Source organism: Ceratotherium simum, chromosome 2 (genome assembly GCF_057802395.1).
Source record: "Ceratotherium simum simum isolate JZ-2026a chromosome 2, ASM5780239v1, whole genome shotgun sequence".
NCBI lineage: Eukaryota > Metazoa > Chordata > Mammalia > Perissodactyla > Rhinocerotidae > Ceratotherium > Ceratotherium simum.
The window spans coordinates 78,860,761-78,885,250 of NC_141901.1; the positions used below are offsets into that span (position 1 = coordinate 78,860,761).

Consider the following 24,490-nt stretch of genomic DNA (forward strand, 5'->3'; position numbering starts at 1 on the left):
ATTTATTTCTGTAAAACTTATGGTGACTTGCTTCTTCAAGGTCAGCAGGAAAGAGAATCCCTGACCTCAGGGAAGGTCCAGGCCCTCCTAAGAGCTTCCATCTGATTAAGCCAGGCCCCACTCAGGATAATCTTCCTTTTAGACAACTGAAAACCAACTGATTTGGGACCCGAATTACATCTACAAAGTGCTCTTACTGCTGCCATGTTTTATTCGCTAAAAACTAGACACAGATTCCACCCACACTCAAGGGGAGTGTGTTATACAAGGTGTGATTCAGCGGGGGGGGGGGGTCACCTTAGAGTATGTCCACTATATTCTCCAAAATTTAGAGCTCAGAAAAAGAAGGATAAGCAAGGCAAACTGAGAAAAATGGCAAGTGAGAAAAGAAAAGAGGAGGGGAAAGGAGATTGCTGGAGTATGGAAATCAAATGAAGAAATTGTTTCAGCTGTGTTATACACTGTCCAGAGGTTGAGTAAGATGAGAAGATGAAGATGAACAAGTGACTATTAGATTTGGCAACATGACCATGACAAAGAGGTTTCAGTCACAGAAGGCAAGCTTGATTAGAGGTGGATTCAAGAAGGAACGGAAGGTAGAGAAGTGGAGACACTGAGCATAGACAATTCTTTTAAGTAGTTTTTCTATAAAGAGAAGCAAAAGAATGAGATGGTAGTTGGAGGATATAGAGTGAAGGGAGAATTTTTTTTAAAGTATGCTTGTTTGCTAACGAGAATGATTCAATAGAGAGAGAAGAATTTGAACATATGATATAGGAAAACAAGGGGGTAATCATGGGAGTAGGACGGGTTAGAATCCAGTGCACAAGTGAAGGGGACGGTTTTAGGCAGGAGGCTGAGCAGCTCATCCATTGCAACAGGACGAAAAGCAGAGTATACAGGAATAGATGTAGGAACGAGGTAGATTTGATGGTGAGAGTCTCTTCTGTTGCTTATATTTGTCTGAGAGAAATGGTCGACGAAATAGGGGGAAGGTGATGGAGTTTTGAAGAATGAAATAGTCTGGGAAAGTCAAAGAATAAGTTGACTAGGAAAATGCAGAAGGATTGCCAATCAGCATTAAGGGTCAACTTAAGGGTTGAGGTCAGCATAATCACATTTTTCTTGAAACATATTTAGATTCTCAAGGACAGGAGCAGAGAAGGTAGACAGAGAACTATTACCAGAGTTAGGATTTTTTTCATTTAGGATAATGAAAGCAATAAAAGCCCAAAAGAGGTAAGAGCATATTTAAAGGACTAATTACAATGCAGGACCATGGAATCTGGGCTAGGTAAGGAGGGAATGAGGGCCTGAGGGATGGAGATGAACAGTGAAAAGGCAGTAGTGTCAAAGGAACAACGTACCTAGTGAAGTAGAAGATTTTTTTGAGCTGAAATATGAGAGGCCATGAGCTGGAAATGTAGAAGTAAGATGCTTGTAACTGACATAACTGAGGGGATACAGTTATAAATGACAAGGTCTAAGGATAACTGTGGGGGTTGGTGGCTGAAGTGGAGTGGCAGGAGGAAAGATCACCAGAAATAAAGAGGTTGAGGAATGAGAGGCCGTGAGGTTGGATGGACCATTCATGCAGATATTGAAATCACCAAGAGTAATGACGGGAGAACAGAGGAGTGAAAGACAGTAAACCTCTTGTTGAAATCTCCAAGAAAGGTATGAGAGTGAGCAGGAGGACAGGAGGGGACCATAGCAAAGAGGTCTGGAGGAAGGGGCAGTCTGATAGAAGAAGCTTCCAAGCAACCGATGGGGGAGAGCAAGAAAGGGACAGTGGTTTGGAAGCGGCAGTGAGGAACAAGAAGAGCACCTGTATCACCTTCTGGCCCTGCGGCGTGCGATCGGCGAGAGAAAACTGGCCATCACTCATGAGGGCCGCAGGGAGTTCAGTGTCCTCACGGGAAAGCCAGGTTTTCCTCAGAACTAAGTTGAAGTGACTGTTCAAAGAAGCGTGTGGCTCTAGGGGATTTTTCTGCTGACAGAGCAGTATGGGGATAAGGATGTGAGGGATGAAATTTAATCTGGGAGACTTGGACATCTTGAGGTCACTGAGATAAACATCTAAGAGAAGATGGGGTGCCCTAGTGGTAGCGTAAAGGGAGGAGATACTTAATTCTAATTATTCTTAGAACTTGACTCAGGTAATTCTTAGGTGAGGAGAGAACAGGAATTAAATTCATCAGAATTGGATTGATCCAATATGCTATCTATCCTTATTCCTTAATAACTTGCATTGGCCCACTTTCCAATCCCCACTGATTCTGTCCTGGCTTGGGTACTCAGTTCCTCCCTGGATTATTACGATTGCCTCCTAACTGGTCTCCCTCACTGATCTTACCTCTCTCCAATCCATTCTCCACATTTCGGCCAGAGTGCTCTTTCTAAATCATTCATTTAATCAGGCATCTTCTCTGCTCTAAATCCACTGATGGCTGTCCTAATGCTTCAAGATCAGATCCAAACTCCTTAGCATGGGAAGGCCCCTTAAGGAGCTGACCCATCCTGCCCTGCAGCCTCACGGGCCTCGACTCTCCCACAGGCTCAGGCTGTTCCCTTTGTCTGCAATGCTCGGTCCCTGTTTTTCACTTGATTATCTTGTATTCATTCCTTTAAGATAGAATTCAAATCTTTAGATGACTATACAAGAAACAAGCAGTCCTGGTTGTTCCAAGAAGGGAAACTGGGCAGTGTGGTGGGTGGGGGGTGGTGTGGGTAGAACGGAAACTTTTCACAACATGCCCTTTTGTACATTTTGAATTTTATATCATATGAATATATTGCCTCATCTTTAAAAGTAATGAAAATTTTGAAAATTAAAAAAATTTTAAAGCATCAAATGGACAAAAAGATACATTTATGTGTTTCCTCCTCTGTGAAGTCTTCCCTAACTTGACACTTCCCTCCATTGAGCCACCACTGTGCCCTCCACATTCCTCTGTTATAGCTTTTCTCACTCTATACTGTAATTATCTGTAATGTCCTCATAGCCTGAAAGCACCCTGAAGGAAAGGACTTTGTCTCCTTCACCTCAGAATCTGCAGCACCTGGCCCAGCACTGGTACTTAGCAGGTGCTCTGTACAGGTCTGTTGAATTAATGAATCAATAGAACTTCTGCGCAGAAGGAAACAAAAGATATGTAAGTAATCCCGCTTATTTTATAGGGGAAGAAAATTAGGCCCAGAGAAGTTATTTATTAAAGATTGGTAGCAGAATAAAATGAGAATCCAAGCTTTCTAGAGTTCAAGTGTGGCACTAGAGTAAGTTATAAGACTTTCCGTGGATCATATTATTTATTACTTATTGTGACCTGAGTCCCTGGATTCTCAGGAAATATCTGATTTCCTGTAAACTGCCAGTTTAACCTCCAAAGGACACTTTCACATATCAGATCATAGGTCTTAAATTTGGCTTTGGAAAATACATATCCTAAGTAGCTCATAGACCAAGCTTATATTAACAGAGAAATCACAGGAAAATCTTGTGGTAATGTTGCTTTATCTTAAAAGCCGTGGGTTTGTTTTGTTTTGACCTTTGAACTCACAAGCACTTCCTTTTTCCTCTTCCGGGACGGTGTTTAGAAGCATTCAAAATGGTCCAGTGTTTGACATACCATCATAGGCTATCCTATAATACAACCTCTAACAAAACTAGGCTGTCCTGAACCCCTCGTAATAGAATTGTTTACCTTTACATCAAGAAGGTTGGGAACGCACCCAAATCCGCATGTGGCCGCCTCCTTTGAGGAGTTTGTGCTGTGAGACCTAAAGTTCTTATGAGGTCGTCAAAAGTGAAAAAACATGTCAGCAGGGCCTATGGAGGTTCCCTGTGTGCTAAGTGTGGTCATGACAGGATCAGATGGACTTTCCTTACTGAGGAGCAGAAAATCGTTGGGAAAGTGTTGAAGGCACAAGCACAGAGGCAGAAAGCTAAATAAAAAAATGAAGCTTTTTTGAGTAATAAAAAAAAAAAAAAAAAAATGTTTTTTGTGTTATTGTTTTCCTGAAACACACTCAGGATGGTAGACATAGCTACACACAGTGTCTTGAGAGATGAAAGAATAGCATAGGAAAAAGTGCCTATATCAACTCAAAGTGGTATATTCAGTTCTGATTTGTTAGCATTTGCTGAATGCTGAATGTCCAGGGCATACAGAACAGTGACCAAGGGCATTTTATTTTACATAGCAATCATGTTTTTATGTGTAAAATGGTAGTGTTAATGATTACCTGGACTCGATTTTAAGCACCCTGGGAAGATCTTCTGTGGGTTTCGAGATCAGTGGTCTTCAAAATTTTGCTCACATACCCTCCCTAAAAGAATTTTGAAAAACTTGTATCCCTCCCACATTTTTGTGTTGCCTCCTACAATTTTTCATCATAAGTTTGCAAAGGGTATAATTTCTAGCATATTATAATTCATGATATTTAAAAATAAAGCTGTTAGCTCACTCTTTTAAATTTACCCCAAAGAATCTAAATCCCACAGTAATTTGTTACCCAACATTATTCATTTTAAATATACATGAACTAGCTCTTCTTTAACAGTCAGAAAATTTACATTGTTTCTTCTTCTTCTTGAAGTCATATTTTCACTCCATTTCCCCCACAGAATGTTATCTTATTGAGTATTTTCATGCTTGAAAAATTTGTATTGATCATTACATCATTCTTTACAACAGACATTATAACTACATATTTACATAATTTTACTTTCCTGTGACTATAAGCTTCTAGGTGTTAAAAATGTCTCTGAGTGGAGTTATCACTAAAATGATTAGTAGTACACAATTGATCAAACAGTGGCTATATTACAAATTGATAACTATTTTTAAACATAAAAAAATAAGATTTTATTGAAAATGCATCTTTTAAAGAAATGGAAGGGGCTTTTTCTTGTCCAGTGGATTTGTGGATGAATATTATTTATAGCTAGAATGAGACTGAGTTCCGCCCCGATTCTATTCATGCATTTGACACTGTTCTTGTAGATATAAATGCTGAGTACTTTGTTCACAGAAATAAGTAGATGGGAATGTGAGGAACTGGTTGTAGTGGTTACTCAATTCCTTGAACTTTTCATTATCATGTGATGATAAAATCATGTGATGATCTGTCATTTAAATTATTTTTAAGGCTCTATCAAGTGACAGCTTTGTTCCCAGTCATCATAGTTATTCTCTTTCTCAACACTAACACAGGCTTCTAATTTTCTGTTTTGTGCACCTAGGGTCAATGTGCCATAGTAAGATGTGGTATCTGTGAGAATGACTTTCTTTTGTTAAGTGGAAAAATGGCAGTTGTGAAAAGGGGGTGGAAAAGAGCCCACAAGCATGTTCCAGGCAGAGAAGTTTTAGGAAAGTGTGGAAATGAAAGTGGAGGATGTGGAATTGATGCTCTTAAAGCTATCCATCCTCTGCGCCACTTGGAGAGTTTTCAGGTACATGGGCAGAGGTGGTTATCCTAGTTTGAAGATTTCTATTCACTAATCAGCAAGTGTTTGAACAAAAATGATTGGAGAGCCACAGAGATTAAGGCAGTCTTAAACAGATTGGTAATGACAGGGTGGTTAAGAGAAGAGCTCTGTAAACCTCAGCTCTGAAATTTACTGGCTGTGTGTAAATTACTTAACCTCTAGGTTAAACAATGGGCAAATTATTTAACCTCTCCCTGCTTAATTCCTAATCTGGAAATATAGACAATAATGATACCTCCCTCCTAGGGTTGTTGTGAGGATTAAATGAATTAATATGTAAAGAGAACAGCACTCGACAAGTAGTAATCACTCAATAAATGATTAACATCAATACTAGGAAATGATTATATATGACATGAAAATGAGGATAACTCCTAACTAAATTAAAGTTTGATATATACTTTGCTATTACTGAAGCAAACTGGTTTACTGTGTAAATTAAATGAAAAGCACAAGTTTCCACAGCAGATATGTGGCAGAGCCAATATTCTTGCCCAGGGTTTGCAATCTTAACAATTGTGCTATGCTGCCTCTTGGAAAACAAGTGAAATGAAAATAAAGGAAGTAGAAGGTGTATGAGTTGTAAAGTTATTCTTTCTAGATCAAACGGTAGCCTATGTTACGCAAAATTTATAATATGCTTCTTTCCAGAGTGGCAAGAAAAGTATTTGGTGTGTTCTTTCCTCATCTTCTATAACCACAGGAAGTTCCATTATTTCCATCTGGGACACCTCCCCTCCCCCCTACACATGCACTTATTACTAAATATATCATCCAACTTTTGGTGCTTGGAGGTTCCAGGGTTTTGTCTTGCTTCTGTTACTGGGGCTTCAGGAAGATCATGTTTAACAGTTTTATCTTTGTTAAATGAAAACTAAAGGGTTTTTTCCAATATTATTTTATTTCTCGGTATTTCTAATTGTCCCCACCCCCACCGCATTCTAAATTTGGGTTTTACGTTTGATAGCATATACCATAAGTTGAAGAACACAACAAAGAGCTTGAAAACCCTCATTTGAATAACATCGACTTCAGGAACAGCTGCTAAGATAAAATAAATCCAAGAGAGCTCAGCAACCAGAACATAATCGCTTTTCTTTTTAAAGGGACAGGCAGATTCACATATGATTTTCAGCCTTAAGCTGTAACTTTAAATCAATACCATATTTTAACTGACATCAAAGTTTTTCAAATCTGAAATTTTATGTGGGTGTTTACCCAATATATAGAGGATTCTTTTCCACTATATTTCAATTCGAGCAATTATTTGATGACATCGACAGAGGTTTACAAAGCAGGAAATAAAATCCATCAGGAACCAAGCCTCCAGATTTCTTCTTCACTGAGAACGCAGGAAAAGAACTTTGCCTAGCAAAATATAAATAATGAAATCAAGTGGAAATCTATCACTAAGATAAAATTGAGTTGCCAGCTGCAGAATAAAAAGATATGAACTGCTTTGTTGATTGCAAACCTTGGCTTTCGGTAATATGATTCATATTACAGAAAACTCTTCACTAAAATAGTTGCACAAAAGTCTGGGTTTTAAATGATTTTAAACTCTTTTAAAGAAATCCAGCATATTAAAATATGATCTTATAGAATGGATAAATGATAAAGAGATTATTTGTTCTACAAAGATATCATTCGTCACACAAAAAGATTTATCATAATTTTCTTTTAAATATATAGTTTTGCTAGTACATTTAGAACATGATTAGATTTATAAATACATTATTTACACACAACTTTTCCTGGAAAATATAACATAAAGCAAGCACTAGCAAGAAAACATAGTGCTGTGGCCTGAAAACTTCAGAATAGCAAATCATTTTGTGAAAAGTTGTGTTTATCAATATGCTTTAATTTTTCTGGCTTAGTTAAATTAATAAAGAAAATATAGTTTAGAAAAATGTTAATATCCTAGTATATATTTATAATTCAAAGCATAGAAATAGTGCCACATTTTCCCTGCTTTGCATTTAATTATTCCATTCAATCCGTTCTTTGTAAATAACTCCTATACCCCATTTTTCACTGACTTTTTGCTCACTTGACTGTTTCTACTTGTGACACTTGAGTATATTTGTACAAATAAAATGAAATATCACACCCTGAAATTACTTCGTGAGAGTTCTTTTTTCAGATCCTACTATCAGATAGGATGCTTTTGGCTGCAAGTAACAAACGACCTAACTAGTAGTGACTTAGACCACAAGCATTTATTCTTTACTAAATATAATGCCCAGAGGCAGGAAGCCCCAGGTTGGTTTGGGAGCTCAGTGATGCCAACATGGACCCAGGTGTCTGAGCCAGTATTTCAGCCTAGGCAGTCTAACTCCAGTGCTTACGGTCTGCTCTACTTGTCTGCAATACTGAGACTGTCATTATTCTGTCTTCCTGGGAGACTCTGAGTTGCTGCTGTGAGCAGGGACCTTATATCCCTCAGTGCTTGGCACATGGCAATCCTTCAATAAATATTCATTAAACCATTGAGGAAAATTTCAAATAAGAGGGGAGAGACTAAGACTATGTGAATTAAAAGGGTCCTTTGGTGCAGAATTAAATTGGTTAGAACTATTCAAGTTAATGCTGGATCTTTGTGCTTGGTGGTTTTTAAATAGGTTTCTAACTAAAAAACATTTTGGGTCATTTATAGTCCCCTCCCACTTCCTTAGAGGGTCTTTTGTTGGATGATCAATGCTCTGGGTTTAAATTTGCAAGTTTAGAAAAGTAGACTGAGCCAAATTGCTCTGTCTGAGAAAGGTTTAGAGGCCACTGTAGTCAGCAAGGTTAGCTTTGTGCGTGTGTGTGTGCGTGTGTGTGTGTTTGTGTACTGGAAGGGAAAGGAGGATTGAGCAAAAACAAGATGGCTGGAGGAGAGACCCAGGAGGAGATATGTATAATTGATGTATGTATAACTGATGAATTTTTAAAAAGTGAAATGTTATATGCTGTGTGATGAGACGCCATAAGTTTTCAGTAAAAATATAAAAAATCATTATACTTAGTACGATTGGATCCTGAAGCAGACGAGTCTATGTTGAGGACTTGAGTTAACATGGTTGAAGTGTTAGATCAGAATTCAGGACAGTCCTCCTGAATGATCAAAATGATTGCCTATTGTGTGTGTGTGTATGTGTGTGTGTGTGTGTGTGTGTGTTGCATGTGTGTTCACTGCATTTACGAAAGGAGCTATGCTTCTCTCTTGGAAAAACAGGGTTTGAGAATTACTCTAGTTGGTACCTGACCACTGTTCTATGATAGCACCTTATCTACTGAGTGATTTATGCATAGTCAAGTTTTTCATGGCATATTTTAAAATTAATAAATCAATTTAGGACAAATGGAGAGTTGGAAACCAAAGTGTCAGAGCTAAATAAAATGCATCAGGCATTCTTGCACAAAAAGAATACTTTCAAAAGAAATAGTAGAGCAAACACTCAGCAGACCAGACAAAAATCTAATGCACTAAGAAGGGAACACCTAGAAGATGATCAGGCATGTCTGCTGCTCTGTGTGTTTGTGGGTGGCAGGGTGGGGTAGAACAAGGTGGGGTGGGGAGGGTAATGAGGAGGGATAGCTTTCTTTTCTGGGAATTTTCACTTGGATGGAGGTGGGAGGAAAAGGGAACTTCAGTGGTCTGTTTTTCCTGAACTCGGGCAGCGCTTTGTAAGTGGCACAGGACTGTCATTTCAAGCTGGACTACTGCTGGCCCAAATCCAAAGAGATTGGCCAGAAATCAATCATCTTTGGAAATGCAGCATGATGCAGATATTCAGATGCCCAGAGGAGCCAAGCCCAGCTAAGCATAAGGCCACCTTTTAGAAGTCAAAGCAGAGCTGGTGGTCTGGTTTCTGCCTATTGCCAGGCTGGCAGAGTGAAGACTGCCCCAAGGCCCTACTCCATTTCCTTCTCCTCCATGGAGGACTCTCTGACCACTCCAGCCCACACGGGGGACTCTGGAGCCTTATTGCCCTTGGAATCTGTCCTATACTATTTTGCAGTTTATTACAAACAGCCTTAAATTGATCTTGTGAATAAAATGAGGCCATGGATATGAAAGTTCCTAGCACAGTATCCAACAAGACTTTGTTAATCCACCCCGCCACCCCTGGAAAGATAGTCCTGGCCAGAACACAGAATTAATGAAAGTGGGGCCATTAAGGGCAGGTGACTCAGCCCTTCTTCTCATCTGTTATGGCATACAGGCCCTAACAAGAAACGTTCTCCTCTAGATCCAGGAATGGTTGCTGCTATTGAAATAATCCAGATGGTATGAATTATAGCAAAAGCCTTTATAAGTGGGCCCATTATTATCCAGATTTGAATACACATGTTAGTAGAAGCTATGTGGCCTGAATGTTTGCTGGGGTATTTGAAACACTGGTTTCTGAGGAACACATATGAGTAAATAGGGGGTGGATTATTAACTTAACACGTATATTAAAGTCAGAGCCTACTTATTGAAGCAAAAATAAAACATTTTAAAATTACAATAATACACACTTGTAAAAATTCATATATAACAGAAGTTAATAAAATGTAAAGTGGATGTTCCTTCCCTCCCGTCCACCTCCCTCCCAATCTCACCATTAATAATTTGGTCAGCCACCCTCCAGTGCAGGCATGGAGGGGGTGGGGCTGCAGAGGCAAACAGGACCAGCAAGGTCCCTGCCTCCATGGGGCTTACATTCTAGTGGGAGGAGACAGACCACAAGCCAGCAAACAAATAAACAAATAAAACCAAGCCTGGGAAAGTTGCTTTATATATTTGGAAGTGGGATCCGAATGATGAAAAAGAATCAGAGTCTTGAATCCTTGTGGGAAGAGCCTTCCAGGCAGACTGAAGGGCAGGTTCAAAGAGCCAGAGAACAAACAATGGGGCCACTAAGGCTGGCACCTTGTGTGCCAAAGTGAGAGTTCCAGGAGGGGCATGGGGGCCAGGTCATGCAGGCACGACTGGGTAGGAAGTTCAGTTTCATGCTAAATACAATGAGAGGCCATTTAAGGTTCTTAATTGGGGAGGGGGTGGGAGGGCTGGGGAGCAGAGAGGATCTCATTTTCTTTTTTTTTTTGGTGAGGAAGATCGTCCCTGAGCTAACATCTGTTGCCAACCCTCCTCTTTTTGCTTGAGAAAGATTGTCCCTGAGCTAACATCTGTGCCAATCTCCCTCTATTTTGTATGTGGGTCACCGCCACAGCATGGCTTGATGATGGTGTAGATCTATGACTGGGATCCGAACCTGTGAACCCAGACTGCCGAGGTGGAGCGGGCCAAACTTAACCACTATGCTCAGGGCTGGCCCTGAGGATCTGATTTTCATTTTTGAAAGACTTTGATGTAGTGGGGGCAAGAATGGAAGTCTGCAGACAGGGTGGAAGAGATTCATTCACACAGACACACAAACATATAGAGTTTAAGATATATACATGTATACTTTTTCTGCAACTTGTTAGTGGTGCACATTTTTAGAACTCCTTTTTGAAATTATGTTCAGAGTCAGTTTACTGTCTGTCTTAGAAAATCAAACACATCTTGTTTTTTGACCTTTCCCTATCCACCCAAATGCAGTAACTTAGTTGGAAAACACAGCTTTGGCATTTTAACATGGCTCCAGAATGTGTTCATCAGATTTGGCTCTGAATAACTTTTGTACTGTTCCAAAAATCAGATTTATTATCAAAGAAAGAATTCTTTTCAACAAATTCAGTGCCTACTGGTGTGATACCTTTTGAGCAGCATCATTTGAATATGTATACAGCCTGCCAAAGTGACTACTTTGAAATGACATTCATGTGAAGTTATGTTCATTTATTCACTAACTAATTATTGAGCACTAACCACTAAATCCGAGGCACTGTGTTAGGCAGTGGGGACACATCAGTGAACAAGCAGACAAAATCTCTGTTCCTGCTGGGCTTACATTCTAGCAAAGGGAGAAGGACCAAACAAACAAACAAAATGAGTAAACTCTATATTATGGTTAAAGATTATATAAAAGCAAGGTAAGAGAGATTTCGAAAGCTGGAGGGGGTTCCAATTTTAAACACATGTAATGTTGTCAGGTTGGGCCTCACAAAGAAGATGACTGGGTAGACTTGAAAGAGGAGAGATAAGTAATATAGATGTTAAGGGGAAGAACATTCAAACAGAGGGAATAGCTAGTGCAAATGCCCTGAGGCAGGAATGTGCCTAGCAAGCTTGAAGAACAATGAGGCGGCTAGTAGTTGAGTAAGGGAGAGAGTTGTAGTACATGAGGTAAGGAGATAGAGGGCAAGTCATAAGAACTTTGCAGCCATGGAAAGAATTTTGGCTTTAACATTGAGTGAGGGGAGCCAAAGCAGAGAAGTGGCATGATCTGAATTGCATTTTAAAAGAATTACTTTGACCACTGTGATAAAACTAGACTATAGAGGAACAAGGGTGGAAATTTTAATGCGTTCTGGAAGACAACACCACTTGATAGTCACATCCCCTTAATTTTGCTTAAAGAAGCAAAAGCAGGCAAAGTAAAGCATTTAAAAGAAAAATTCCAGATTACATCTTTACCCTTTATCTTTCCTTACCATAGCAAAGTTCTATCAAGCCCAATTCCTCTAGCCCTGGGCTAAAAGTGTCCTTAGACTATTTTCAGGCTGCAGCCAAATTCTTTACCTGTCCTGTATATCAGTCAGGATCTCCTTAGCTGCCAGTAACTGAACACCTGACCCACAATGGCTTAAGCAATCAGTCATTTACGCTCTCCCACCTGAGCAGTCGGGAGGTCTGCAAAGCCAGGGCAGGGTAATTTAGCCATTCAGTGACGTCTGGGTTCTGGATTGCCTTTCCCGTATTGCTTTTCCCGCTTTCCTCTCATTGATGCAGGATGTGCCACCACCGCTCCAAACATGTCTTGCTCCCTGGAGGATGGCCAAGGCAAGAAGTAAGGAAAAGACTTCTTATGGGCTCTCAGGGACAAAACCCTCCCCCTGAAATCCCCTACCCTCTACTTCCCAATATGTACTCACCAGAATTAGGTTACAAGCTCAGCTCCTAAACCAGTCATTGACAAGGGGGACACAGTACCAAGACAGGTGCAGACCAGTGGTTCTCAAAGTGTAATCTGAGGAAGCCTGGGAGGGGGATCCCCAAGACCCTTTCAGGGAGTCTGCAAAGTCAAAACTATTTTATTATAATATTAAAATGTTATTTGCCTTCTTTACTCCCATTCTCGTATGTTTTCCAAAGGCTACCTGAAATAGTGCAACACATTGAATGCAGCAGATATGAAAACCAAATTGCCTTTCATTAAGCCACACATTAAAGACAATTGCAAATTTTTAAAGTAATACCACTCTTTCTACCTTTTTTTGGAACATATTTTCCATAAAAATGTGCTATTTATGTTGACAATTTTTATTCTTTATTATTTTTTTAAATAACAAATATTTTTAAATTTCTCAGTTTTAATTTCTAGTATGGTAAATGTCAACAGAAATAACCCACATAAACAAAAGCTCTTTGGGGCCCTCAATAATTTGGGGGAGTGGAAAGAGGGTCCCGAGAGCAAAAGATTGAAAACTGCTGGTTTATTCAGACAGATGTGATTCACCCTTGGAGCTGGGGGCGGGGCCGAACTCTCCGGAGCTCACTTCAGCCCGACCCAAACCTTCTTCAAATCAGACTGTTAGCGTTAGATCGCAACAAGGTGTGCCAGACGCTGCTTACTGAATTGACTGATCTCAACTCTTCTAGCTAATCGGAGAGCGAGCTCTCCCTTTTTGACTGTGAGGAGGTGAAATGGTCAAAAAAAAAGAAGCTTTAAGTGTTCTTTCAAAGAAAAACTCATGTTAAGTTGCTTCTTAAGATGGAAAGGGGTGTGGGATATTTGCTATGAAATTTCAAAGGCCCTCTCGGGAGCTGGGGTAACCCCCTCCCCCCATCAGCAGTCTGGGTTAGGGAGAAAAGTAATCATTGCAATAATTGGTTTCTTCCTCCCCACCAGCCCTGCACTAATAGCGTCCTTATAATGATGGGCCCTAACGGCCTGTTTGGCTGTCATTCACCTATGCTTGACGGCGTCTGGCCGGCCTCCTGATCGCTTAGGCCAAAGGCAATGAGGAGGATTTCGTTGGACTCCGAAGTTGTCACCATGGCGGGCTCATTTTCTCTCCTTGCTCTTTCATCCAGGACTGGGGATACGTGCGTGTAAATCGGGAAGGGAGCACTCCTTCCTCTCTTGCTCTTCAGAGTTAATATTTCTTATTCTCATCTCATACTATTTTAGTTTCATAGTGCTCTCAGGAGCCTCCTTAAGATACTAAACCTGTTTTTCCCCTCTTGAGTAACTCTCTTGGCTTCACTTAAAAAAAAAATCCATCAAAGTACATCTTTGTGTTTATAACTCAACTCATATGCCTGCCATTTCTCCATCTGATCTCTTTCCTCCCTCCGGCCTCTTTCCTTCCCTGGAGAATTTCAGGCTGACATGGAGCAGGGGAGGAGCCGGCCTGACCCTGGCCACGGGTGCAGGCTTACCGTTTCTTTGCACATATTTTGCTGGGTGGGTGTAGGGCATTTTTGCATAAACCTCTGGTTCACGAGTGCCATTTCTTAGTCTTCCCGCTGTCTGCTGCCCAGGTCCGTTTCTTTCCCCTAATTTAACAGGTAACTTTCTCCCGGTTGGGTTGTTTGCCTCCACGATTCCCGACACCTGAACCTCCCTTCCCCTGGGCCTGACCTAATTCTGGGTGCCGGCTGCTGTTTGGTTTATTTCTCCACTTTTCCAAGTGCACTTGGCTTTTCTAGGCGCTTCACTTTTGCTCCTATGGGTGGGCGTTGGGGTTCACCGCGGCTCGGAACACGTGCTTTAAAGCAGCCACGACCCCCTTCCCCCACGGAGCCCTGGGCCCCGAGCTGGGCAGGCTGAGGAGGGGGCGGGGAGCAGGGCCCGGCCGGGTGAATCACAGGGCGTAACAGGTGCCGCAGCCGCAGCTGCGCCCGCATCCCGCTCGGGCTCTGGGGATAAGGTTTTCTTTTTCTCTGGGTTTTTTTGGAGGCGAGGAGGAGGCTCCGGGGCCCCCACCGGACCAATGCAGGCCGCGGTTGTTCATCGCCTAGCAACTGGCCGAGCCAATGGGAGGCGGCCGGGCCGGCGGCGCCGGCGGGCGGGGGCGGGGTGGGAACCTAGCGAACCTGCCGCTGCGGGGGAGGCGGCGGCGAGGGGCGGAGCGGAGCCTGGCGCGGGGCGGCGAAGGCGGGCGCCGGAGGCGGAGGCGGGGCCGGCGGCCCGGGGCGCTGTGTACCGGCGCGCCTCTGCGGGCCCTCGGGGCTGCGCTAGCGGGGCTAGGAGCTGAGCGGTGCCTCCCCGCCGCTCGCGGGGGCCGTGACGGTGAGAGCCTCGGCCCGCGGCGGGGAGTGTGACGCGCCCGCCCAGGCAGGGGCGACGGCGCCGGGGGTGCCGAGGGCAGGCGGCCGGGGGGCGGGAGAGCGGGCGCGGAGGTGAGCGCCGGCACCTGGCTCGGCGCCCCGCTTCGCTGCCGGAAGCTCGGCGTGGCCGTTGGGGCGGTTGGAGGAGGCGGGCGAGCGTTGACCCCGGTCCCGCCCGGAGGAGGAGGGGGGAGGTAGGTGTCAGCTCGGGGACCGCTCCTGCCCGCCGTCGCAGCGCTGCGCCCACGGCAGGGCTCCCGCCCGGGGAGCCCCAAACCCTTTCGGGGATGGAGAGAGGGTGGCGCCTGGCGTGGGATGACGAGCAACGCGGGGACGTGGAGGGGGAGGAGGGGATGGCGGATTTGGGGCTGCGGTGTCTCCTTAGCAGAGGCTGCGGGCATGCGGGCTTCGGGGTTTGTTAGCGCGAGCCGCAGGAGGCAGTCGTTAGAATGAGTTCCCGGGTGGCCCGTGGCCGCTGCAGGGGAAGAGGACCCTGATAGTGGTCTAGTAACGAGTCTAGGGCAAGAACTTACCCCATCCAAGAGGCAGGCGTGTGTGAGGATATTTTGGTGCAGAATGTTATAATCAAGTACGGTAAACCGAAGTGTGAGCTCTCTGCCGACTTTTGAGCCTATGCTGATCGCCCAGTTATACAAGTCACTTGGGTCCAGGAAATGGAATCTGCTAAATAATTTCAGCATGTGTATGGAATCTGCTAAATAATCTCAGCATGTGTAATATGGGAATCTTTAGCTTATTACTCCATTTCAAGGCCCATAGTTATGATTGCCAAATTGTCATTACTTGCAGCGCTGATAAAGTTCTTGATGAATCTGAGAGAATTGAGATTTCCCTTTTCTGGGCCCCATAAATGGATGAGGACTAGAAGAGTCACTCCTCCGAGGGTGATTCAGAAGTGTAAGAGAAGGGCCTCCTGGACTTAGAAATTGCTGGGCTCCCCTAACAATTCAGCTTAGAGTCTAGGTCTCGAGTTGGCTGTGAGTGATGGGTGCCTTGGAACCCTTTATGCCTCAGGAGGGATTGGTTTACTGTTCAGGTAGAAGAACATTCTGGCAGCCTTGATCCTAAACTGGAAAGGTAGATATGACTTGACACGTTTAGGTGACTGAATAGAATTTGAAAAGACTTAGAGATCTGGAGAGAGAAAAAATGCCCTAGAGTTGAAGTCTAACTCAAGCTGTCTTGAAATTTAGAAGAAGTTAGAGGTAGATTTATGAATTTGGATTCAGTCAGCAAAACAGTCTGTCAGATCTCCTATCCTAGAGCTGTCATAACCTACACGCCTAGGAAGCTTAGGTTATTCATTCAGATTTAACAAGTAAAAGCTAATAACTAATTTGACACGGTTCTGCCTGCTGTCAATGAAACTTTCTCAAACAAAATGGTTTTTTGAAAAGAGGATTAGGAACTGATAGTTCAAATGAAGGCTCTTTGAGTGACTTGCTGGGCCTCTTGAGCTAAGTCATTTTACACCCTTCTTCCCTTCTCTTTCCCCATCTGTACAATGAAGATAATAGAGCCCCAGGATTAAGTAACAAGGGAAGCAGCTTGAAGATAAGTGCAAAGACTTAGTTATTCTAGGATGAAATGTGAAGATTTCCTCATAACACATTGCGCCTGTGACGAGACTTGTTAAAGCACATTGCGTTCCAAGCACGCTGAGGCCGTATATGAGAAAATGAAAATGTTAACTGTTCCAATGATTTGCCAAAGGTCTCAAGGCGAGCACAAAGTCAGAGTATATTCTTGGATTCTCCAAAAACTTGACATAGCTGATCTTTGACAAGCTGGCAATGACACAGGTTTTGATAAAAGCAGACAGATGAGTGCCTTCTATGGAGTATGCACTTAGAGATGAAATGATACTGAATGATGAGAAAGACACTGCCCCAGAATTGTGTGATTTTAATTCATTTCACATGCTTAAATTGGTGCAATTTCAAAGCTTTTTAAGTGATAGTTTTCCATGTGTTTTATAATAGTTGTGAATATGCCTTATTGGTCTGACTGTTTGCTCAGGACACAAGGGATTTTGATACTCTGTCTTTGCTGATGCTGATCATGATTAATTGGTAATGACTGTACAAGTTATCTTGAATTCACAAGTTTATGGGATGGGATAGAATAGAGAAGCACACCATTCATTGTTGGTAATGGAAAACAACCTAAAAATCTTTACTTTTGAGAGTGAGTCAGTATTGTATGGTACCAGCAGAGTACTGAATTATGCTTTAATAATTTATTCTTTCAGTAAACATTTATTACACACTAAGCTGCTACTTGTCAGACCTGAGGATTAAAAAGGTGAATCTTGCCTTGAGTTTTTTTAGGAAACTTACGGTGTAGTCAGGGAGAGAGCAAAAATAGAAAATAAAAATTGCAAATAAGAGAAGGCTTTAGAAAAGAGAATTTCAGCTGTGTCTTGACAGAGGAGAAGGAGTTTACCTGATGAACACATATTAGCATGTTCTGCAGCAGTATACCATTGGGGAAGTACAGGTGGTTTGGTTGGTGGAGCCAGGTGGCCTGGGTTAGTGATAAGGTTGGTGAACAGGGCTATGACCTTTGACCAGTAGGTGAAAGGGAACCTTTAAAAGGTTTTATCCAGCAGAATTACATTTGATTTTTACTTGAGAAGGGTATTTCCACTCAAATCAGTAAGTTGAGTGATCTGAAAGTGTTCTTAACATAGACCATCCAAATAATAGCAGAGAGACAACAGCCCTACACAGCAATTAAAGACTTGAAAAATATTTTATTGAAGCCCCCAGAGACCTTACAAGAGCGGAAATGATTATTCATGCAACAAACCTTTATGGAGTATTTTCTACTTTTAGGATTAGAGGAATAGGGATACAGAGAGAAATAAGATACAGCTCCATTTTCAAGCAACTTGCAATTCAGTAGGAGAAATAACAGTTATAATGCAGTGCAGAATCTGAGTGTCATAAGAGGCATAAAAATGTCAGGCCCTAGCGATGAATGATTCTGAGATGAGAGGAGACACAAATTATTTTTCAAATTAAAAATAAGTTCTTAAGTAGAAATTAAACTGCAGCCAGTTAAACAAATAACAATTTTAACTGTAATATTTACAGGCCTCATCTGTTAACCTTGCTTCACACATTCCCCTCCCTCCCTCTGAGTCAGATGTGGGGTTTGACCACCATATCACCAGCTGTGACCCTGGGCGAGTTACTCCTTGCCCTTATCTTCTCTTTGCCTTAGGCAGGTCATTTGTAAATTAGGGATGATAATACCTACTTCATAGGATTGTGATGATTAAGTAAGAAAATATGTAAATATCCAGAATGGTGCCTGGAAAAATAGCTTACATTTATTGAGCATTTAATAATATTTCTATTTGATATAAAAATACTGTAATTGAATAGGAACTAATTTAAGGACAGGATGTTTTTTAGTCACTAGTGGATCAATCCTTGAGCATCTAATAAAGCCTCGACATTCAGAGAAGCTAAATTATGTAAAACTAAGCTTCTTAAACAAGTGATGTTTGTTTATTATCTCCTTTTCTTATTTGCTGATCACTTTCCTGAAATCCAATTTCCATTTTTCCCCCTCAGCTTTGTCGTGAAGTCACTAATCACCAAATCCAACATATTTTTCTATTCAGATCTCACCCTTCCTCTGGCATTTGCTGTTGTTCATCACCCCCTCCTTCCTTGGCTTTCCTAAAGCCTCCCCCCGACCCTTAATCTCCTACACCTAGGTCACCTTCACTTACTTGTAAATGTTGATCTTTAGGGTTCTTTCTGCTGCCCCTGTTTTCTGTGTGGATTCAACTACCAGGTATATGCCTATGACTCCTAAATCTACCCTGATGTCTCCTGACCTCCAGGCCCTAGAGTTTAGCCCCATTTGATTGTCTCATGGGGTCATCTCAACCCAATGAATTCTACACTGAGAGCATTGTCGCCACACACTTAACCAGACCTAGTTTTGTTAACCTTACTCCGCTGTTCTCTTTGTCTGACACTATTATCTGTCTAATACCAAAGACAGATTTTTACATGAGAGAATCAATACCTCCCTTTTGTGTTCTTGTCACCCAGTTTGTCAGTCCAACTTCTGAAGTATTTATCTGTCCTTCACTATCCTCATTGTCACTGGCTAAGTTAGCCAGCCCCTGACCATTAATTGCCCAGTTTGCTATAATATTTTTGTACCAGGGCTGCTGAAACAGGCTGCTGGTACAATATTAATGTTACTTTGGAAACATTAAGTTGGGAGGAGATTGCCAGAAGAATGTTGTTGTAAAAGAATTGTAACACTATTTATGATTTTAAAACTATATAGAGTTTAGTGAGTGGCCAGTAGGTACTTATAATGCAAGATGGGTTCCAGCCATTGCTTATTTTTTTTTTTTTTCCTGCTGAGGAAGATTCATCCTGAGCTAACATCTGCCAGTCTTCCTCTATTTTGTATGTGGGTGGCCACCACAGCATGGCTGCCTATGAGTGGTATAGGTCCACACCTGGGAATCGAACCTGGGCCACCAAAGCAGAGCACACTAAACCAGCCCCAATTGGTTATGTTTTTTACCTGAGAGTTGGTAGTCTAGGTTATGAGGGTCCTAGTCTTGAGTTTGTCAGTTTATTGTAATCTGGCTGTCTCTGCTTTTCTATGTAAAAGATGGCACCCTCAAAAACATTAGTCTTTGTATTCTGTATCCAAGTTTTAGAAATATCCCTCTACATAGGATCTAGCATGTAAAAGCAAGAAGACATCTTAGAAATCATCAGTAAATACACCCCATCATCAGCTGTGTTATTTTCTAATGAGACGGGCACAGAGAATTTATATCATTTGCTCAGGAGACTTGTTTGAGTGTTAAGAGGAGGCCAGGGTCTGTGAGGCTTTGGAATGATAAATAGCTAGTTTTTATTCTTGCCTTCCAGGTTAAATAGCTGGGTTTTTATTCCCTCCTTCCAGGTTTGTAGCTCGGTTAAGTTACCTAATCTCTCTGAGTCTCAGATTCTTCCATCAATAAAATAGGGTTATATCTACTCCTTCCTAGGGCCACTGTAAGGATGAGCCACATCTGGCACACAGGAGAGGCTCAGAGTAGTAGTTCTTCTCTCCTACCAGTAATTAGCTAGTACAGGAGTTCTTAACTCCCCATCCACAGATGATTTGTAAATCTGGGGGTGGCTTCATGGATCTTCTGAAACTGTAGGCCAAACTGCCTGTTTTTGTACTTATAAGAGGGGAGGGTCATTGGTTTTGGATTCTGTGACCCAAAACAGTTTAACCCCTGAGTTGGCAGTAGTCAGGCCTAGGGCCCAAGGCTCTTGGTGCCTCATAGCTAGACTGGGTAGAATTTAGAATTTTTTGAAATATTTGAGGAACAATATCTATGTAAAAAAATTTTTTTTAAGGACTTCAGGTGCAAAGAATTAGATTCCTTATAATCTTTGGCCCATGACACGTTCTCATAATTGGTCCATTTATTTAGTTCTAACATAATAGGCTTCAACTAACATAAAGCTAGGACCTTGACACTAACCTCTATATAACCACATGGGCCCCTCCATCCCTTTTCCTACTTCCCTCCCCTGAGGCAACTATTTACTGCATCTTATATTCATCCTATGTGTAAGTTTTCCACACATACATACATGAAAACTATGTATGTTACGTACCCTATCTTCTGAGACTTTTTTCACTTTATAATGCTGAAATTCATCCGCTTAGTGTTATATTGCTGAGATTCATCTGTAGTGTGTCACTGAAGGTTTCTGCTGCATAATATCCATTTTGCAGATATGTCAGTTTACCCACTTTCCTGTTGATCGGGGTGTTGTGTTCCTCTGCTACTTCGCTGTTGTGAAGGGTGCTGCTGTGTGTGTGCACACCTCTTGGCGTCCATGTGCAAGAGTTACTCTTGGATTTATACCTAGAAGTGGATTTGCTAGGTTGTAGAGTGTATGAATAGGAGATAGGAATTTCAGCTGCCATCCAGTTTTTCAGAGGTTCTCCCCACCCTCCAAAGTTTAATAAACCGTAGCCCGGTATTCTCTAGGACTGTTATTTTCAACCTCATTTTGTACTTTGGAACACTTTTACATTGTTCTTGGAATCCATTCTGTAGCACCCTTAAGTAAGAATTCCTTTTTGGTATTCTGTAATAATCTAAACTGCATAAATAAAATAGTAGTACTGAACCACATTCTATAGAGTACAGCCATGGTCTCAAACTTTATGCATCAGAATCCCGTGCAGGGTCTGTTAAACATTGATTTCTGGGTCCCACCCCCAGAGTTTCTGAATCTGTGGGTCTAAAGTGGGGCTTGAGAATTTGCATTTTTAACAAGTTCCCAGGTCCTATTGATGCTGCTGGTCCTGGGACCACAATTTGAGAACTATAACTGATGATTGAATTTGGGCTCAATCATTGAAAAACTGTTACAGATACATGATTACACTATAACAGAACAGACTCATGAATTATGTTTAGTTTCTTTGTTATTTCCCATTGCCTTTAGTAAATGTTGTTACCTTTTACTTAATTATTTTAGGAATGAAATACCAATAAATGGGAATTGTTGTTTATTTTATTTGGACTTTGCAGCTGACTTTCAACCTTACCAAGGCACTTAAAAAAGTGCCTCTTTTTTGTTCTTAATAATCCTCTGGTAAGACTATGATTGCTGCTATTCCTGTGTGTGCAGTGGGAGAACTGGAAATGGGTGTACTGTCTGAATTGTCATGGTGTTGATTCGTACACTAAATCACCTTGCTACTTCTCTGAGCTGGCACCAATCAAGATTCAATTGAAAGCCCCCTAAGTTGCAGCATGGCTAAAGCATTGGTTCTTGTCTGTCATAATATTACAGTAGCACACCTCACCTTAATATATCATTGAACTTAGGTGGACGTTCTTTCAGCAAACTTTATTTCCTGCCATGGGTCAGTTATGATACCTCATAGCAAAGCGGTGCAGACAGTACGATGACAGGCCTGCTGACCAGGACCTCAGTTCAGGTGGTGGGAGATATTTCATTACAGTTAGATCTGCACTGTAATAGAGTTAATGTAGCATGTTCTGGAAGCACAAAGAGAAGGGAATGGCAGTTCCGGGAAAGCCTGGCAATTTGGATTCGATGTTCACTCGATTTTTCAAAAAATTTTTTTGAATTGCTGTAACATTGAATGTTTTGTCTGCTTTTATATAGCTCCCATTCCAGGTACTCATTTGGAATAGTTACTATCTGATTGTAATTTAGTGTCAAGGTGAGGTGGTAGAGAAGCAAGTACTTGTGTGTGTGTGTGTTCAGGGTGAAAAAGCAGCTCACGTATTGTGTATTCCCTCCTCTCCTACAGTAAAGACAGGAGAGTGTAATAGTTGAATGTGCTGGACTACTAGGGTTTGATTCTTGGCTTTGTCACATTCTAGCTGTGTGACCTTGGGCAAGAAAACTCTCTGGGCCTCCATTTACTCATCTGTAGTAGGGGGAAATAACTGTTGATTTGGGTTATTGTTAGATGGAATGAGTTAATACATGTGAAATGCTTTAAATTTACTTGTTCCAAGTAAATGGTTTATGCTTAATAAAAATTCGGTAGAATCTTATTTGCTACACATGTGGGTGTGAAGACAGTGTGCATGTTCTGTTACAAAAAGTGACGAAAAATTTTTGATATAAATAGCTGTACTCAAGTCCATATTAGGTCCTTTGAGAAATGTAAAAATCATAGATAATGGAACTGAAAAGTCTTTGAAGATAATCTAGTTGGACCTCCTGATTTTATAGATGTGGAAACTGGGACAAAAAAAATAAAAAGGAAATGATGACCAGCTCAGGGTTGCTCAGTAAATGATAGAAGTGGCGCTGAGAACCATAGACCCTGACACTCGGTCTGCGGCTGTGGTAACACCCTGTGCAGCTTCCCTGAAGTGACAGTGCCCTGAAAAAAAAAGTTTAATTGGAGAGCCAAGACCAAAACAGATGAAAACATTAGCAATGAAAAGTCAGTGTGTGGGAGGCCGGTCCCGTGGCTTAGCGGTTAAGTGCGCGCGCTCCGCTACTGGCGGCCCGGGTTCGCATCCCGGGCGCGCACTGAGGCACCGCTTCTCTGGCCATGCTGAGGCCGCGTCCCACATACAGCAACTAGAAGGATGTGCACCTAGGACATACAACTATCTGCTGGGGCTTTGGGGAGAAAAGGAAAAAAAAAAAAAAAGGAGGAGGATTGGCAATAGATGTTAGCTCAGAGCCGGTCTTCCTCAGCAAAAAGAGGAGGATTAGCATGGATGTTAGCTCAGGGCTGAGCTTCCTCACAAAAAAAAATAAAAAAGAGTGTGTAATTGTGTAATGAAATACCAGGTGGTGTGGCATATACCTATGTAGCTGCATGAGCTGCTCTCTGGAAGAAGAGAAATGCACCTTATTAGTTGCTTGAGTCATAAAAGATTGATTAAGAACATTCTTGTTTGAAAAGAATCTTGATACTAGTTATAAATCAAAGCCAGTCTCCCTGCTTCTTTCCTCCCACCAAGGTCAGATGGTAATTGAGTCAGCAGGAGAGTCCCCCTTTGCTAGGTCGGCCGGTACTCTGTGTCTTTACTTTTCACACAGTTGGGGGAAAGTCTGCCCCCACTGGTGGGCTCCATCTGCACAGATGTGCTCCGACACAGCAGGGCATCCGTGCTCACTTGTATGCGTGCATGTGTGGGATAGGGCTAGCAGTGTCATTGATTGGTGGAAAGACTTTATCATTTCTCTAAGTTGATAATTTGCACTAAAGGGCAGGGTTGCTGCTGTCTGGAGTTGAGGTGGAAGTGCTTCCACACACATTGTCTCATTAACTCTGCATAAATTCACGGCCTCTAAAATTTTTACAAAATAATACCTGCTCCTAAAACATTCCAGCTCTGTGAAGGTGTACTGTGGAAGAATGGAAAGCCTTGCCCCTCCCTCACTACGCCCAGCCATCCCGTTCCCCAGGAATGCTGTTGGTAGCAGTTTGTAACTTTTCCAGACCCTTCTCCTAAATGTATTTAGATAGTTTGATTTAGCAAAAACTGGTGATCATACTATTCTCGTTATCTATCACTTCTGTTTTTCATGCTATACATGCGGGTCTACTTCACTTTAATAATCCCAGCGTGTCCCTTCTTCTGGCTGTACCATAGGTATTGGTTTTTAACTGTTTCCCTACTGGTAGATATTTAGATTGTCCCCAGTTTCTTACCATTACAAATATTGCTACAGTCAGCAATGTCCTTATATATCATGCTTGCTCACTTGTATGATTGAATATGTGGTAATAGATGCCTAGAAGTATAATTGATTAGTGGAAAGATTTACACATTTCGTATTTTTGTGGACTGCTAGATTGCAATCTAAAACTGCAAACTACTGACCTCTGGTAAAGTTCTATTTCCCTTGCATAATTGATTATCTGACTAACTCTGGGACATTTGTTTAATTTCTAACCAGTTTTTGCCCAACAGGGCTGCTGCCTTTGTGTATTACAATACTGTAGATTAACTGATTAATCTGGAAATAAATATTTTATATTTTTTTGTTACTCATGCCATT

The 24,490-nt window shown here is 41.8% G+C and overlaps 1 protein-coding gene, 1 long non-coding RNA gene and 1 pseudogene across 7 annotated transcripts in view; 2 read left to right on the forward strand and 1 right to left on the reverse strand.

Moving 5' to 3' along the window:
* The first annotated feature begins 3,608 nt into the window (after positions 1–3,608).
* LOC101387904 (large ribosomal subunit protein eL34 pseudogene) lies at positions 3,609–3,953 on the forward strand (annotated as a pseudogene).
* Positions 3,954–4,659: 706 nt separating this feature from the next.
* Positions 4,660–14,448, reverse strand: LOC147918069 (uncharacterized). 2 transcript variants are annotated; one of them, XR_015556160.1, is made up of 4 exons: positions 14,013–14,448; positions 12,503–12,642; positions 12,244–12,394; positions 4,660–6,859 (listed from the first exon to the last, which is right to left on the reverse strand). It is a non-coding gene; the product is annotated as an uncharacterized LOC147918069 (long non-coding RNA). The 2 variants fall into 2 exon arrangements; XR_015556159.1 differs by lacking the exon at positions 4,660–6,859 and having other exon boundaries at positions 11,336–12,394.
* A 289-nt stretch (positions 14,449–14,737) lies between these two features.
* The window catches only part of SSX2IP (SSX family member 2 interacting protein), a 43,479-nt gene continuing 33,726 nt past the window's right edge, over positions 14,738–24,490 (forward strand). For 4 of the 5 annotated variants that reach the window (XM_087448316.1, XM_087448325.1, XM_087448329.1 and 1 more), the window contains exon 1: positions 14,738–14,865. The gene's annotated coding sequence lies outside the window, so the exon portion shown is untranslated. Of the gene's footprint in view, positions 14,866–14,936; positions 15,098–24,490 lie in introns of those variants that run through there. The other variant, XM_087448318.1, reaches the window with a different exon arrangement.